This window comes from Macrobrachium nipponense, chromosome 13 (assembly GCF_015104395.2).
Source record: "Macrobrachium nipponense isolate FS-2020 chromosome 13, ASM1510439v2, whole genome shotgun sequence".
NCBI lineage: Eukaryota > Metazoa > Arthropoda > Malacostraca > Decapoda > Palaemonidae > Macrobrachium > Macrobrachium nipponense.
In genome coordinates, this window is record NC_087206.1 from 33,571,470 (window position 1) to 33,587,321 (window position 15,852).

A 15,852-nucleotide genomic window follows, 5' to 3' on the forward strand; every position below is an offset into this window, starting at 1 on the left:
GTAGGGACTATTGGCATCTGTGCGTGATCATGAGTCATCTGGAAGTGGAACCATCCACATACCCCTCTTTAGCCCGTGACCAAGTTGGTTATTCTTCCAACCCAGGTTAGTTGTTAGAGGGGTGGTTAGAGGTAAGCCTTTGTATGTTCAAAACCTCAGGTTTGTTAATTATGAAAAATACAAATTGATTAACAATTTTTCATTTGTTCATATACAAAAAAAATCCTCGGTCTTATCATTAGGAGACCTACTTTTGGTGGAAGGTAAATACTAATAACCAACTGGAGGTTTACCACCTTTGATCACTTTTCTGAATAACAGTATTCTAAGAAACAACTGACCAGTATTTCAGAATCTAAGATATGTATGAATATCATAGATTCCGATTTCTGGGTTTCTATACGTCATAGTTCATTGCATATGAGCAAGATAACCATGTATCTGTCTACTACCAAACCAACGTATCCACTTATGTAGGTTTGTTATCATTCCTGTCCCCCTTGCTTAAGAGGAATGTCTTGCTACTGATAGGTATATTACACTGATGATAACTCTACCAGTACGACTACTTCCCTCACCAGTATCTTGTCCGTTCCGGCCTATGATGGTACGCTCTTATTACTGCCTGTAAGTAAAGAAGGAGAAAGAGAACTGAAAAGGAAAGAGACCAGTTATCTCATCCATTACACTTTCATACCCTCCTCTTAGACAAGATAATAACTGACCTGCCAAGGGTGCTGAATGAGTTACACAATTTGCTGAGCAGCCACCAAAGGAACCATGGAACATGTGTCCAAGGGCCTATGGGCAACATCCCTTATGTCAAGGAAATTGAAAAAATGGTTTGACATAACTATGAACCAATTCTCAAAATCCTATGAACAGACACCCTCACTGCCCAATATGAATTAATTCTTCTAACGTCACGGGTTCTTGCCTTCCCAGCGTCACCACTCTCTCATTCCTGTTGAATAGGGCTCTTTGGCACTTTGTTCCTGACTCGCCCTGAACCAAGAAAAAAGACTTTGTCCAACCAGCATATCGAATAAGCACACAACTTTCTGACAGAACTTCACAATGAAGTGTCCAAGGAACTGTGGGTAATCTTCTTTATTTAGAAGAAAGTGAAAGTGGTTTGACACAGCCCTGAACCAACACACTCCAACATTTGCAGATATGTTCTTAAATGTCAGAAAGGAACATATTCCTCTGATGACATGCACTTCTGTATGCCTCAAATTGGTAATAGTCTTGATAATGAGGAGTAGGCTTGCCTAATAGCCTCCAATAATAAATATACATGGTTCGTGGTAGTGGTCTCACTCGCCCTAGTGTTCATACCGACGCCCTCTTGGAGGGTGAGCGAGTCAGTTATACTGACCTTTTCTTTATTTTATTTATTCTCTGGTATTTGTTAGTGCATTTACCTTAGAAATAATGGATTAAAGGGATATTTCGCTGGGCGACACGAACCAATCGCCCAGAAATAGATTTTTCCTTACGTCAAAATCCCTTTTCTGATTGCCCTTCCTTGGTTTAGCTTGTCTTCACTTTAGCTTGTCTTCACCTAACATCTACCACATTTATATTCTAGGTGACAGGGTCCTTTAAATAACCAAGGAGTACTTTGACAAGTCAAGGCAGACACGCCTGAAGGTCATTAAAAACAAACCCCATGCCATTTGCTTGTTTTTCCATGGGATAGAAGTACATAATGTAACTGTGCAACTCGGCCGATTTTTTGCTTTGTTACGCGAGCAAAAAATTGAGGTACGACCATACAAGCTCGAGATGCTGCTGCTTTGTGGATAGCATAGTGACGAAAATTCAGATAAGCACAGAAGAAAAAGTAAATGCGCATATCTTCCATAATTCTTTTAAAAAGTTATACATTACTTCACTGTATCCAATAATATTGTTTGTATTCTCATATTATTGTATTATACAATACTATGGTAAATCTAAGCCAGTATTCCACAGAGCGGCCATGTTTTAGTTTGGAAATCAGCTGATGGTGAAACGAGTTTGTTTTGCCATATTTAACGCAATTATGAGCGAATTTTCTTGCTTTTAGTTAGCATAAACTAATATCTAAATACTTGACTTATATGAGACAAGGTTATTTTACCTAATACGTACGTACAATGTGTTTTAGGAGGAAATATTACTTGAATATGTCTCGCTGTGATTGTGAACTAAATTTTTTTTTGTTAACAGATTACATTGGCAGCATGTTTATTGAGTAAAACAATACGTAATTTTGTTCGCAATTTTCCTTTATATTATCGTAATACGAACTTTACATTATTTATCTTTTATCAGCGTGAAAGCAACAGTAAAATGTGTTCTTTCAAGCACAGCAAGTCTTGATTAAAATTATTTTATCTCACTTCTATCTACGGTTGTGTTTGATAGCATACGTTTACTGGAGTTTTATCCTTGTTGCCGATGCACGATAATGGTCATTAGCAGCTTGAACAGTTTTCTCAGCTTCAGCTATAACTAGGTTTAAATTTAACACTATATTTCTTTATTGACCTTTGATCTATGTTGATCTTTGATCTATAGTGAATAAAGTTATTACATTAAGATATCTCAGTCCTATTCTACATAACGTCATTTGTAACTAAGGCAATATAGTGTACTATAGTGCGATGATTGACATACAAGCCAAACGGATGTTGTTATCCAATTCGGTTGTACTTAAAAAAAAAAAAAGTTATTTCTCGTTTGGTTGTTCATGGCTGTACAGGTTTACACAACGAGTATACTTTCATCATTATCTTTTGCTGTTTTTTAATTTATGTAACTAGAAGATGGGATAAAGTTAGGCTATTGTAATTTGATCTCTCATAAAATCAGATTATCGTAAGACGAATTATCATAACTTGAACACTACAGCTACCTGTACATTATATACACAATGTGTTTTAGGAGGAAATATCAGTGTGAAAACAACAGTAAAATGTGTTCTTTCAAGCACAGTAGTCTTGATTAAAATTATTTGATCTCAATTCTATCTGCGGTTGTGTTTGATGGCATACGTTTACTGGAGTTTTATCCTTGTTGCTGATGCACAATAATGGTCATTAGCACCTTGAACAGTTTTCTCAGCTTCAGCTATAACTAGGTTTAAATCTAACAGTATATTTCCTTATTGATCTTAGATCTATAGCAAATAAAGTTATATCATTAAGATATCTCAGTCCTATTCTACATAACGTCATTTATAACTACGGTAATGGTGTACTATAGTACGATGATTGACATACAAGCCAAACGGTTGTTGTTATCCAATTCGGTTGTACTTAGAAAAAAAAAAAAAAAGTTATTTCTCGTTTGGTTATTCATGGCTGTACACGTTTACACAACAAGTGTAAAGTTAAAACCATACTTTCATCATTCTCTTTTGCTGTTTTTTAACTTGTGTAACTATAAGATGGGATAAAGTTAGGCTATTGTAATTTGGTCTCTCATAAAATCAGATTATCGTAAGACAAATTATCATAACTTGAACACTACAGCTACCTGTACACTGTATAAAACCTTATTAAATCTTTACATACTCAAGACACCCAAAGGATTAAAGATAGGCTTTTTTTCTTTACAGTATTTATAATATACTTTAATGTACTGTACAGTAAATTCTATAGTACTATACTGCATAAATATAATTTTACTTATTGCGCCATTGTGGGATTACGGCACTGTTTGACTGGTCTAGGGCGCTGTTAACTGGTCTACTATTCCAAAAGAAGGTGAGCGGCGGCCATAGACTTTAAAATCGCTTAGCGTTGAAAATTGCTTAGCGTCGGCAGCCAGGAACGGAACTCCTGCCGCTAACCGAGGGCCACCTGTACTACTATCTGTCTCTCTACAGATGTTTAAGTTTTCGTTACCCATTCAAGGAAGATCAGAGGTAGACAGGACATCCATAGCGAGGGAACCTGAAGGGAAGAAGATGTCATAAAGTGAACCAACTGCCCATCTAGGGTTGGTTTTCCTGATAACCCTAACATCAACCACACACTCAACATCAAATGTACCTCCATATCTGGAACAAAGAACAAGATGGCAATGCACATCCTGTCCCCGCAGGGAAAGGAGCACAATTAGTCAAAATTATTTCCTGAAGCCCCTCCTGATGCATACAAGATATGAATCCATAGATGAACTACATGGGATATGAAATATCAGGTGGTGCAGGTGGCAAAGCAACTGGATCTAAACATAGCTTCCCTACAACTATGACCCACTACACTTAGGCTGAGGCTCTGTGTACTCCGATTTTAAAATCACAAAGATACCCAGGCGTTTATCTGCTTCTTCGAGATTCCATGACATCTTATTGAAGCATGAGACATCTCCATGTTTGTATCGCTGTCCCGAAATCTCATACACAAGCAGATTCAAATCAAAGCAGGGGGCAAACTAAACTGGCTTTAAACGGATGAAAGCAAAGCACGTCCTATCTTAAAGGCGGTAAGAGAATACAGTAACTGACTCGGTCACGGGTCAAAGAGGGGTATGTGGGTGGCTCTACATGACTCGTGACCACGCACAGATACCAATATAGTCCCTTGCATACACAATTTTTTAACTTTACTGATTTCTGGCTGGCACCAAAATATTTATCCTCATGTTAAGACCGAGGGTTTGTTTCGTATATGAACAAACAGTTGCTCCTTCTCTAAGTATTTCTCAACTTTCAAGGTGAAGCATTGGTGAAACCATCAAATGCATAACACTGCTATGACTCATGCCTTTGAGTAGTGTCACCAAAAGACAGGAAGACAGCTAATTTTTTCAAGAGTGAGGATTCATTGCATTTTACAATGGTCATGCCAGGCTTCATCAGAGGTACAACCATGTTTTAAAATCCAACATGTTTGGCGCTTATGTAAAAAATAGGTTATTTTGGGCAACATCTTCCAAAACAGTTCTTGTCATCACAAAAAGTGGTTAGAGGGACAACTTTTCTCAATCATTTTTGTAAATTGTTGGAAACATGGCAGCAACTTCCGCATCAGCAGAAGGCCTCTCCAGTAATTTTTAAAATCTTAACGGTATAGTACAGTGGTACCTCCGGATACGAAATTAATCCGTTCCAAGGCGGCCTTCATAACCTGAGCTTTTCGTATCTTGAACTGCATTTTACATGTAAACTGCCTAACTTGTTCCAAACCCTACAAACACACCCCACTAAATTTTATAATAAAGCTAAATTGACCAATAAACAATGAAATACAACAATTTGGACCATTCAATACCTAACTTAATACGTACTGTACTAAAATGTACTACATAGTACGTACCTGTAAATAAAGTGTATTAGTGTACATGGTATACAAGAAATACTGTACGTACATACGTACGTATGTAGTAAAATGTGGAACCTTACCTTTCGAGTGAGGCTATCTCCGAAAGTGGCGACAGAGGAGGAGGACAAACGGCAGAAAACTTGTACGTAACTTAACTTTACGAAACACATTAAAAAATGTCAGGAAACTTTAACACTTAACTTTACAGAAAACTTAAAATACATTTATTTTTGTCTTTGATTTTTACATTTTTTATTTTCGTTAACATTTTTTTTTTATAATATATATAGATAGATATATATATATATAGTTTTTTTTTACACAAAATTTCAATTTCTTCACCACTTTCAACTTTGTTTTTTCGTAGTATCACTTGGATCTTCCTGTTTGCTTACTCGTACTAAAGGCCTCTTCAAAAAATAACTATCCAAGGAAGATTGCTTCTGCCTGCTTTTCACAATGTTCCTGAAACGACTCAGGCAAACGTCATCAAACTGCGCAAGCATACAATCTGTGTAAGCCTTTTCAGGGTGTCTCTCTTTTACAAATGATTGCACCTTATGAAAAGCAGCTAGAGCATCCTTAATTTCTGCCGTTGTCATAGGGTCGTCCTCCTCCTCCTCACCGCTGCTAGAGAACTCTTCTTGAACGATGTTATGTTGCATGGCCTCCAACTCCTTCAGGTCATCCATCGTAAGCTCCTCTTGGTGCTCCTCGAGAAGGTCATTGATGTCCTCCTCATCGGCGACCAGCCCCATGGACTTGCCGAGTGCAACGATCTCGTCAAGATCTGGTTGCGAAACAGTTTCAGGATCGTCAACTGTTTCTGAATCTGCACCAGCTTCGCCCACATCGAATCCCTCGAAGTCTCGGAGGGATATGGCATCAGGCCAGAGTTTCCTCCACGAAGAATTCAAGATTCCCCTCGAAACCTCCTGTCAAGCTTGATCGATGAGTTAGATGCATATTACGATATCGAAATGCTCCTCCCAAAATTGACGCAAGGTGAGGTTTGCGGTATCGGTGATGTCGAAGCATCTCTTGAAAAGATGTTTCATATACAGCTTCTTGGAGTTCGAGATCACTTGCTGGTCCATGGGCTGGAGGAGAGGGGTGGTGTTAGGTGGAAGATAAAGAACCTTGATGAAAGAATACTCCGCTTGGATATCTTCCTAGAGGCCAGGAGGGTGAGCAGGGGCATTGTCCAACAACAGCAGGCATTTCAGAGGGAGGCACTTCTCTTCCAAGAATTTCTTTACTGTCGGGCCAAAACACAGATTTACCCACTCGGTGAACAAAAGTCTCGTTACCCAGGCTTTCGCATTAGCCCTCCACATCACTGGAAGCTTCTCCTTTAGCACTTTGTGGGCTTTGAAGGCTCGAGGAGTCTCCGAATGATACACAAGTAGGGGCTTCACCTTGCAATCGCCACTGGTGTTCGAACAAAGTGCGAGCGTAAGCCTGTCTTCCATAGGCTTATGCCCGGGTAGCTTCTTCTCTTCCTCCGTGATGTACGTCCAAAGAGGCATTTTTTTCCAAAAAAGGCCAGTCTCATCACAATTGAAGACTTGCTGAGAACTGTAGCCTTCATTGATCGTCATCTCGTCAAACGTCTTAATAAAGGCTTTGGCTGCTTTCGTGTCCGATCTGGCCGCCTCCCCATGCTGCACAACCAAATGGATGCCAGTCCATTTCCGGAATTTTTCAAACCACCCATGAGAAGCCTTGAAGTCTGGGGTTGGCATCAATGTCCCTTCTCCTCTGTCGTCTTCAGCCTGGGCAATCAAATCGCCGAAAATAGCGCTGGCCTTCTGGTAGATTGCCGTCTCGGTTATTGTATCGCCAGCGATTTCTTTGTCTTTTATCCAGACAAGAAGCAGCCTCTCCATCTCGTCGTGCATGTGGCTCCTCTTGTTGGACAAAATAGTCACTCCCTTGGAAGGTGTAGCTGCTTTGATGGCTTCCTTCTGCTTAAGAATGGTGTCTATCGTTGACGGATTTCAGCCGTATTCCGTAGCGATCACACTCAACCGCATGCCACCTTCATACTTCTTAATTATCTCCATCTACGTCTTCATAGAAAGCATTCTCTTCTTTCTGTGAACTTAAGCAACTTTCTTGGGACCCATGACTACGTATACTGTACGTAATTAGGTTACGTAGTATACTAAAATTCTCACAAAACACGATAAAATAGTACAACGAAATCACTAACACAAATTTACGTTAATGAAAGGAAATCGTATATGTGAACGAACGAATTCCGCAGGCGTACACAAACGCTGGTGCGAAGCAGTGGGCGAAGGACGCCTTTACGTAGAGCACGATGGGAGAGATCCTGACCAATAGGAGAGCAGGATCTTATGGCGGTGACTAGCATTAGAAACCAATGGGAGAGCGGGAGGATGGTGGCGAGTCTACTCAGTTGGCGGCGAGCGAGTTTTAAAATTGTTATCGGTGGTCCAGGCGAATCTTGGGACTTTACAGCAACAACCTTTCGTAACCTGAATTATTTTTGTATGTAGAGCCAAAAAAATCTTTGTATTTGCTTTTGTAACTTGAATTTTTCGTAAGCTGGGACTTTCGTATGTCGAGGTACCACTTACCTGTTTCCCGTTTCTGAACTTGTGTAACTATCTCTTGCTTGTTGTGAAAGGTTAAAATTTTTTACTAAAGTACTCACCTTCCCACTATATTCCTATACATTTTAAATATTTCCATTATCTCTCTTTCACATTCTGGTATTAGCATTAAATCATCTACATATAACAGTTCCAAGGGACCCCTTCTTCTGTATCCCTTTGTATCATTTTCCATCACTAGAATCATTTTTCATCACTATGATAAACTGCAAAGCGCTCAGCATTGATACTTGACAGGTAGCAAATTCTACTATACCTACAACTGTCTTCACTATAGATCTAGTTGTATGAAACAGTAACATAACTAGTTTAATGAATGTTCTGGTACCCACTGCCTTTCTTATGCCCAATTTACCATTTGTCTAAATATTCATTAAAATTCTTTTAAGAGATGTACCATATATACTGGCGTATCATGCGACTTTTGAAGACCTAATTTTGGAGTTAATTTTAAGGGGGTCGCATCATACCTGAGATATAAAATTAGAGTATGTAATAATCACATATTAGTATCATATGATAAAATACAATCATAATGAATATGCATCTTTTCCATGGATCTTTTAAAGTTATGCTTTACTTCACTGCATCCAATAATATTATATGTATTTTCATATTACTATTTGTTTGTATTATACAATACAAACATAGCAATCAATGTTTTGGCTTGGAAATCAGCTCAGGGCAATTGCGAGGTAAGTTGGTTTTGCTATATTGAACTCAAATCGGAGCAACTTTCTTGCTTCTAGTAAGCAAAAGTGAATCTCAGGATATTCTATTTATATGGGAAAGGTTATTTTACATTATACAGTGTTTTCACGTCAAAATATCACTTAAATATGTATTGTTCGTGAACAAAATTGTTATTTTTTTCATGAGGGCATGTTTACTGTGTAAACAAAAATCAACAGATTCTGTTCAGTATTTTTCACTTTATCTCATCAGAATACTAAGAGCTTTACATATTTATCTTTTATTGGAGTGAAAACTGTGAAATGTGTTCTTTAATGCCTAACTGTTTTGATTAAAACACATTTCTCTCACACTTTTGTTTATGGTCGAGTTTGATGGTACTATACCGAAGTTTGCGAGTTTCATTCACGTTGCTGATGCACGATAATAGTCGTTAGCAGATCAATATTCTTTCCTCAGCTTCAGCTACAACTTACAGCTTAAATTTAGCAGTATATACCCTTGCCAATCTTTTCTCCATAGCGAGGAAGGATGTAGTAATGTAAGAATATATCAGTACAGGCAGTCCCCGGGGTTCCGTTCTTGAGACACGTTGTAAGCCGAAAATCGTCGTAAGCTGGAACATCGTCAAAAATATCCTAAAAATACCTTACTTTTAATGCTTTGGGTGCATTAAAAACTAAGTAAACTGCATTCTTATTGCATTTTTCATATAAAAAACTTCAAGTATTGATTATTTTGCATTTTTGGAGTCATATTTCTTCTATCACACCAGAGTTGTCAGCATCATAACCCTGGAACATGCGTCGTAAACCTGGAAATAATTTCTGATAAATATAATTGAAAAGTGTTGTAACCTCGGAACGTCGTAAGCCGAACCCATTGTAAGCCGCGGACTGCTTAACCCTTAAACGCCGAAGCGGTAAAATAAAAATTGTCTCCCGTGTGCCGGAGGTGTTTCAGAGTGAGCGTGGAAGCGGAAAAAATATTTTTTTCAAAAAATCACAGCGCGCTTAGTTTTCAAGATTAAGAGTTCATTTTTGGCTCCTTTTTTTTCATTGGCTGAAGTTTAGTATGCAACCATCAGAAATGAAAAAAATTATCATTATCATATATAAATAATGCGATATATGATAGCGCAAAAACAAAATTTCATATATAATTGTATTCAAATCGCGCTGTGCGCAAAACGGTTAAAGGTAACAAGTTACTTTTTTTTCGTTGTAATGTACACTAAATTGCAATCATTTTGGTATATAACATGTGTAACAATAAAAGCATCACAGAGAAAATATTATCACAAAATAATACATGAATTCGTAACGCGCGGACATAAATATTTTTTTCAAAAATTCACCACAAATCTAAATATTGTCCTAGAGACTTCCAATTTCTTTCAAAATGAAGACAAATGATTGAATATTACTATACTGTAAGAGTATTAGCTTACAATTGCAGTTTTTGACCATATCTGACGAGTTAAAGTTGACCGAATGTCGAATTTTTTTATATATATTTTTTTATATGCAATTATTTCGGAAATTAGAAAAGCTACAACCTTCAAATATTTTTCATTTTATTCTACATGAAATTGTGCACATTTTCATATATAAAACTCTATGAAATGCCTAATATGAAACGGAGCAAATATTCCGAGAATGGGACGTACGCATTTCGGAGATTTGCGGCGGAGAATCCGCGCGCGGAGGGAAGGAAATTTTTTTTTTTTTAAATTCAACATAAATCTAAATATTGTGCTAGAGACTTCGAATTTGTTTCAAGATGAGGATAAATGACTGAATATTACTAGACTGTAAGAGTTTTAGCTTACAATTGCGTTTTTCGACCATTTCGGTAGAGGTCAAAGTTGACCGAACGTGGTTTTTTTCTAATTATCGTGATTTATATGCAAATATTTCAAAAATGAGAAAAGCTACAACCTTCAATTATTTTTAGTTGTATTCTACATAAAATTGCGCACATTTTCATATATAAAACTTTATGTAACAGCTAATTTAAAATGGTGTAAAACATTACCACAATCGCACGTATGATTTTTTCGGAAGAGTTACCGCACGGACATAAAGAAAATGTTATTTTTTTCATAAATTCACCATAAATCGAAATATTTTGCTAGAGACTTCCAATTTGTTGCAAAATGAAGGTAAATGATTGAATATTACTAAAATATAAGCGTTTTAGCTTACAATTGCGTTTTTTGACCATTTCGGTAGAGTCAAAGTTGACCGAAGGTTGAAAATTTGTCACTTATCATTTTTTATATTTAAATATTTCAAAATTGATAAAAGCTACAACCATGGGTTGTTTTTAGTTGTATTGTGCATGAAATCGCACACATTTCCATATAGTATAAAACTTTATGTAACGGCTAATTTTAAAATGGTGCAAACATTACCACAATCGCGTATGATTTTTTTCGGAAGAGTTACCGCGCGGACGTAAGGAAAAAGGTTTTTCATAAATTCACCATAAATTGAAATATTGTGCTAGAGACTTCCAATTAGTTGCAAAATTAAGGTAAATGATTGAATATTACTAAAATATGAGTGTTTTAGCTTACAATTGCGTTTTTCGACCATTTCGGTAGAGTCAAAGTTGACTGAAGGTTGAAATTTTGGCACTTATCGTTATTTATATGAAAATATCTCAAAACTGATAAAAGCTACAATCATGAATATTTTTTGGTTGTATTCTACATAAAAATGCGCACATTTTCATATGTAATACTCCATGTAACGGCTAATTTAAAATGGTACAAAAATTATGTCAAAGTGACGAAATAATTTCAGAGATGTGTTACAGATACTTTTTAGTGCGGCACGAAATAAATTTGTGCTTGCGCGCCTGCGTAACGATTGTAAACAAAACAACATCTTGATCCGTGAACTCCCAGCATCCCCCAAGGCGCGTGATTCAAGAGTTTTTGGCTGGTAGGCCTAAAAGTATTTTTCCGCAAATTTTTAAAAAAACTTCTGTATGTCGACGTAAAATACGTCCAGTCGGCACCCGAGAGACAAAAAATGCCGACGTAAAATATGTCCAGTCAGCGTTTAAGGGTTAACGTCATTTGTAACATAACTATGGTAATTTTTTTACCATTGTACGATGGTTGAAATCCAAGTAAAAACATTGTTGTTATCAGTTTAGGTTGTTCATAGCAAATCAGTTGTTTCTGACTGTATGTGGTTACACATGTATAACATTTACTAACATTACTTTTGGCATTTCTTTTACTTTTTTAAACTTAACTAGAAGATGGGATAGATAAAGAAATGGAGGAAAAGGGGTTGGCCTAACTAAAAAATGGAATAGATAAAGAGAAGGATAAGAGGTTAGCCTATTGTTATTTGGTCTCGTAAATTTAACTCACGATACGTGAGATACGTGATAAAATCATTTTTTAAGAGTGAAAATTTGGGGGTCGCATGATATGCGAGATCATGTTTTACATATGTACATATGGTATGTGTATGGCACTTTTCCAGTTGTTGCCTAACTATATCAACTGCCCTTGATCTATCTGGTAGAAAGATAAACTAATGATTAATAATTTTTAAAAAATTTCCTGAGCCTTTCCAACAGCACCTTCTCCAATATTCAAATAGCATGCTCAAGTACTCTCATTCCTCTGAATGTATACATTACTATAATTTTGGTTTTCCTTCATATGCCACTCTGTAAGGCTCATTCCACTTTCCCATCCTCTCTTTTCCTTTTGCATCCTCTGTTTTCCTTTTATAAGTTTTTCCTTAATGATAGTAAGCTCCTTAAAAACTGGCTATTATGTTAACTTCCACTAGTTTAAGATTATTTTCTTCATACAAGTGGTTTTCAAAATACTACTGCCTATATCAATCAAGTACTATTACCTTTATTTATCTTTTATATACACTTAACCCCCAGCTATCGCGTCTAATTGGTGCCGCTATTGACGCGCTATAGCGGAAAACGCTATAGCGGAACTGAAGAACTTATGGGAAAAATTCTAATTGGTTCCCCGACCACAAATTTTCCTAAGTCACCAATATTTCTCCTTTTTATATTCACCATTTTCATCTTTTATAACAAATCAGTGTTGTAAAATAAAAACATATCAAGGCTATAAAATTTACATTACACATTTCATTTACCTTTTTGAGGATGATGAGGGGCTTAGGTGGGTTAGAGGGGGGTTCCAAGGCTTGTTATTGACCACCCACTTGACGTTGTATCTCGTCGAGGAAGTCATCTATGGCTGCAGAAGTTTCAAAGCCCTCAAAATCATCAACATCATTCCAAGCAATCTCATTTGACGGTCCTGGTTGAGGGTGGGCTGGCTGAGACTCGGTGCAACAGCGTAAGAAATCTGCGATCTGGCATTGCTGGAGGGCGTTGATGCGGGCATGATACTGTTCATTGTAACCTTCCAATGCTTTATCAACATGAGAACATCTTTCCTCACAGTTGATGGTAGCATCTTGCTCAAGGATGTGCCACATCCTGATACCCAAGTTGATGAGTTCCTTGATGTTCAATATGGTGAGTCCCGCGCAGGTGGTAACAGGGACCCTCTCCTCCTCCTCATCTTCTCCTCTTCCTCTTCCATGATGTCAGAAACTGTAACAGGGGCTGGCTGTACCATTTTGAGAATTTCACTCTCTGTTGTGTCCTCAAAACCACCTTCAGGAACTTGCTGTGCCTCCTCTGCAGCTGCCTCAGCCTCCGCGTGCACTGACTGCAGCTCACCTTCAGGCAAGCCCTCCAACACATTGCGCCAGGCGTGATGACTTGTTTTTCAGGTCACATTGTTCTAACAGTCCACCACTAAATCTATTTCTTGCTTAATATTATAATTTTTCCAATACAACAGCACTTTCTTTTCATGTTCGTTATCAGCTTTCAATCATCGAAATCATCATCAGCATCATCACCATTGTCAATCAAGTGTTGCATTAGCTCTTCATCCTTGGTGGCTGCCCTGATAATTCTGAACTGTTGCCTTGAGTATGCAAGCTCCACAACAGAAATGACTTCTTGATCAAGAGGGTGGATCAGTGAGGTCATGATTGGAGGTAAAAAATCCACTTTTACATCAGGATTTTCGCTTCTCAGAAGTGGTGAGTGGCCCAGGGCATTGTCAAGGAGCAACAGAATATTAAATCTCACATTATTGTCACTGCAATACTTCTCCACCTGGGGGATAAATGCTTCCTTCAGCCAGTCCATAGACAGTTTCGCTGACATGTAACCCTTCCTGGAAGTCATCCAGTGCACATTGAGTTTCTTCATGTCATGATGCCTGTAGGCGCGTGGTTGCTTTGCTCAATTAATTATTGTTGGTTTAAGGCAGCAAGTTCCTGAGGCATTCATGGCAAACAAGAGAGTAACCCTCTCCTTGATGGCCTTCCTTCCTCACACTTTGACAGAAGAGGCGTGATGAACATGCAACGAGGAAGGGTCTTCCAACAGAAGTTGGTCTCATCCATATTGAAAATTTGGTCAACAGTATAGTACTGGCCCTCAATATTGTGCTTCAGTGTCGCTGGGTACTCGCGTGCTGCTGTATGTTCTGCACTTGCCGCCTCACCTGATATCACCTTACTTTTGACTTTATGGCGTGTGATAAATCAGTCCATCCATCCTTTTTACGGCAAAAACAGTGGCGGTTGCTGAATGCCCATCTTCACTACAACACCCTTATACAACTCCTTCGCCGCTGCCATTATCTCGCGCGTTTCTACAGCATGGTTCTGTTGTGCCTGCCTATCCAAATATCTTGTTAGCAGCCGCTCAGTCTTCAGTAGCACCAAATTACAGTTACTCAAGGCATTGCTGGTTCCTTCAGAGGCTGACAGCATCATATGACTGATATGCTCACGTTTCTGGTAAATGCCTCTTACTGTGGACTCATTAATTTCAAATTTCCTCCCTATGCTGTGCTTGGTCTCACCAGCATTAACCAACTTAACTATTTCCAGTTTCTGAGTATAAGTCAGGTTCTTGCGCTTCTCCACTTCTCTCTTCGGTGCCATTTTATTACGCTCACCAATCGTAGGGGGGTGGGTTGGAGGGTTACTGGCCATTATGTGACACTTTCACAAAAAATATTGCTGCTATCACGCGACACACAGACACATTGCACATCGCGTGATTATGTGTACAATACTAGTGACTTGTAAACAAACCCTCCACCAATCGGCGCAGTGTTGCCGCCGTGACATCAGGACATGGCCGCCAGTCGTGATATCAAGGCGTGCAATAGCTGCCAATTTGGTGCGCGTTAAGCAAGTTGGGGGAGATTTTTAAATCTACGCAATAGCCGCAAAACGCTATAGCGGAACAAGCAATAGCGGGGGTTATGTGTACTTTGCCTTATTTACATCTTTTTGCAGCTACTTTGCTATCTTTGATATTTCCTCTTTTCCTTCAGCTGTGTTGAGATGATGATTACATTCCTTCTAACTCCTCCATCTTACCGTCCCACCTGTACTATAGCCTCCCTCCTCATTTTCCTTTTAAACTTTGCATCTCTATCCCCACCCCTGCCTAACATTTACCACAGCTCAAATGTTCTCTTCTCTTTTAATTACCCTTTATATATCATGCCCCCAGCATGTTTCTCTCTCTATAACCCTTCCCTGATGTCATTCAATATTCTTCTGCTGCTGTTTGTATGTTTTCTTTTTTCAGCAATTTCCACTGACACCTTTTTGATGCTATACTTCCTATCACTTAATATTCCTTTTTAACTTGATTATTCAGTTTCCAAGCGTATTTTTTTCTTTAGATATGCTATTATTTCATCTTATTTCTGACCCATCACCATTACATTAGCTTACAGTAATCTGCTGTGTTAGATAAGCCTTGTCCAGTACATCAGTAGAACCCTTATCTTTGATGCCATCAGTATTTATCATCATAAGAGTCAAACAGTTTCTGCTTCCTTCTTGTATGCTACCAAATTTTCTCTTGTGGCTTCTCAAAAATAGTTTTCTTAATCTCAATTATTGGCTGTGACAAAATTTCAATAATGTTTCTCCCTCTTAAGCTGTATCCACCCATCATATCCTCAAACCATCTCAGTCTATTTTTATGTGGCCACTCATGTCTCATCCTATCATTATTCCATCTGGCATCTGCCACTGCTTCTGAAAACCTTTCCCAAAATTCTTGCTTCTTTTCTTCTGGTCTTCCTG

At 38.1% G+C, this 15,852-nt stretch overlaps 1 protein-coding gene across 6 annotated transcripts in view; it reads right to left on the reverse strand.

Annotated features, from left to right (window-relative positions):
• The window catches only part of LOC135225729 (prostaglandin reductase 1-like), a 394,759-nt gene that overhangs the window by 48,518 nt on the left and 330,389 nt on the right, over positions 1–15,852 (reverse strand). For 4 of the 6 annotated variants that reach the window (XR_010317076.1, XR_010317074.1, XR_010317073.1 and 1 more), the window contains one exon: positions 12,808–15,849. The exons of the other annotated variants lie outside the window; for them this stretch is intronic. The gene's annotated coding sequence lies outside the window, so the exon portion shown is untranslated. The remainder of the gene's footprint in view (positions 1–12,807; positions 15,850–15,852) is intronic. 6 annotated transcript variants of the gene reach the window in all.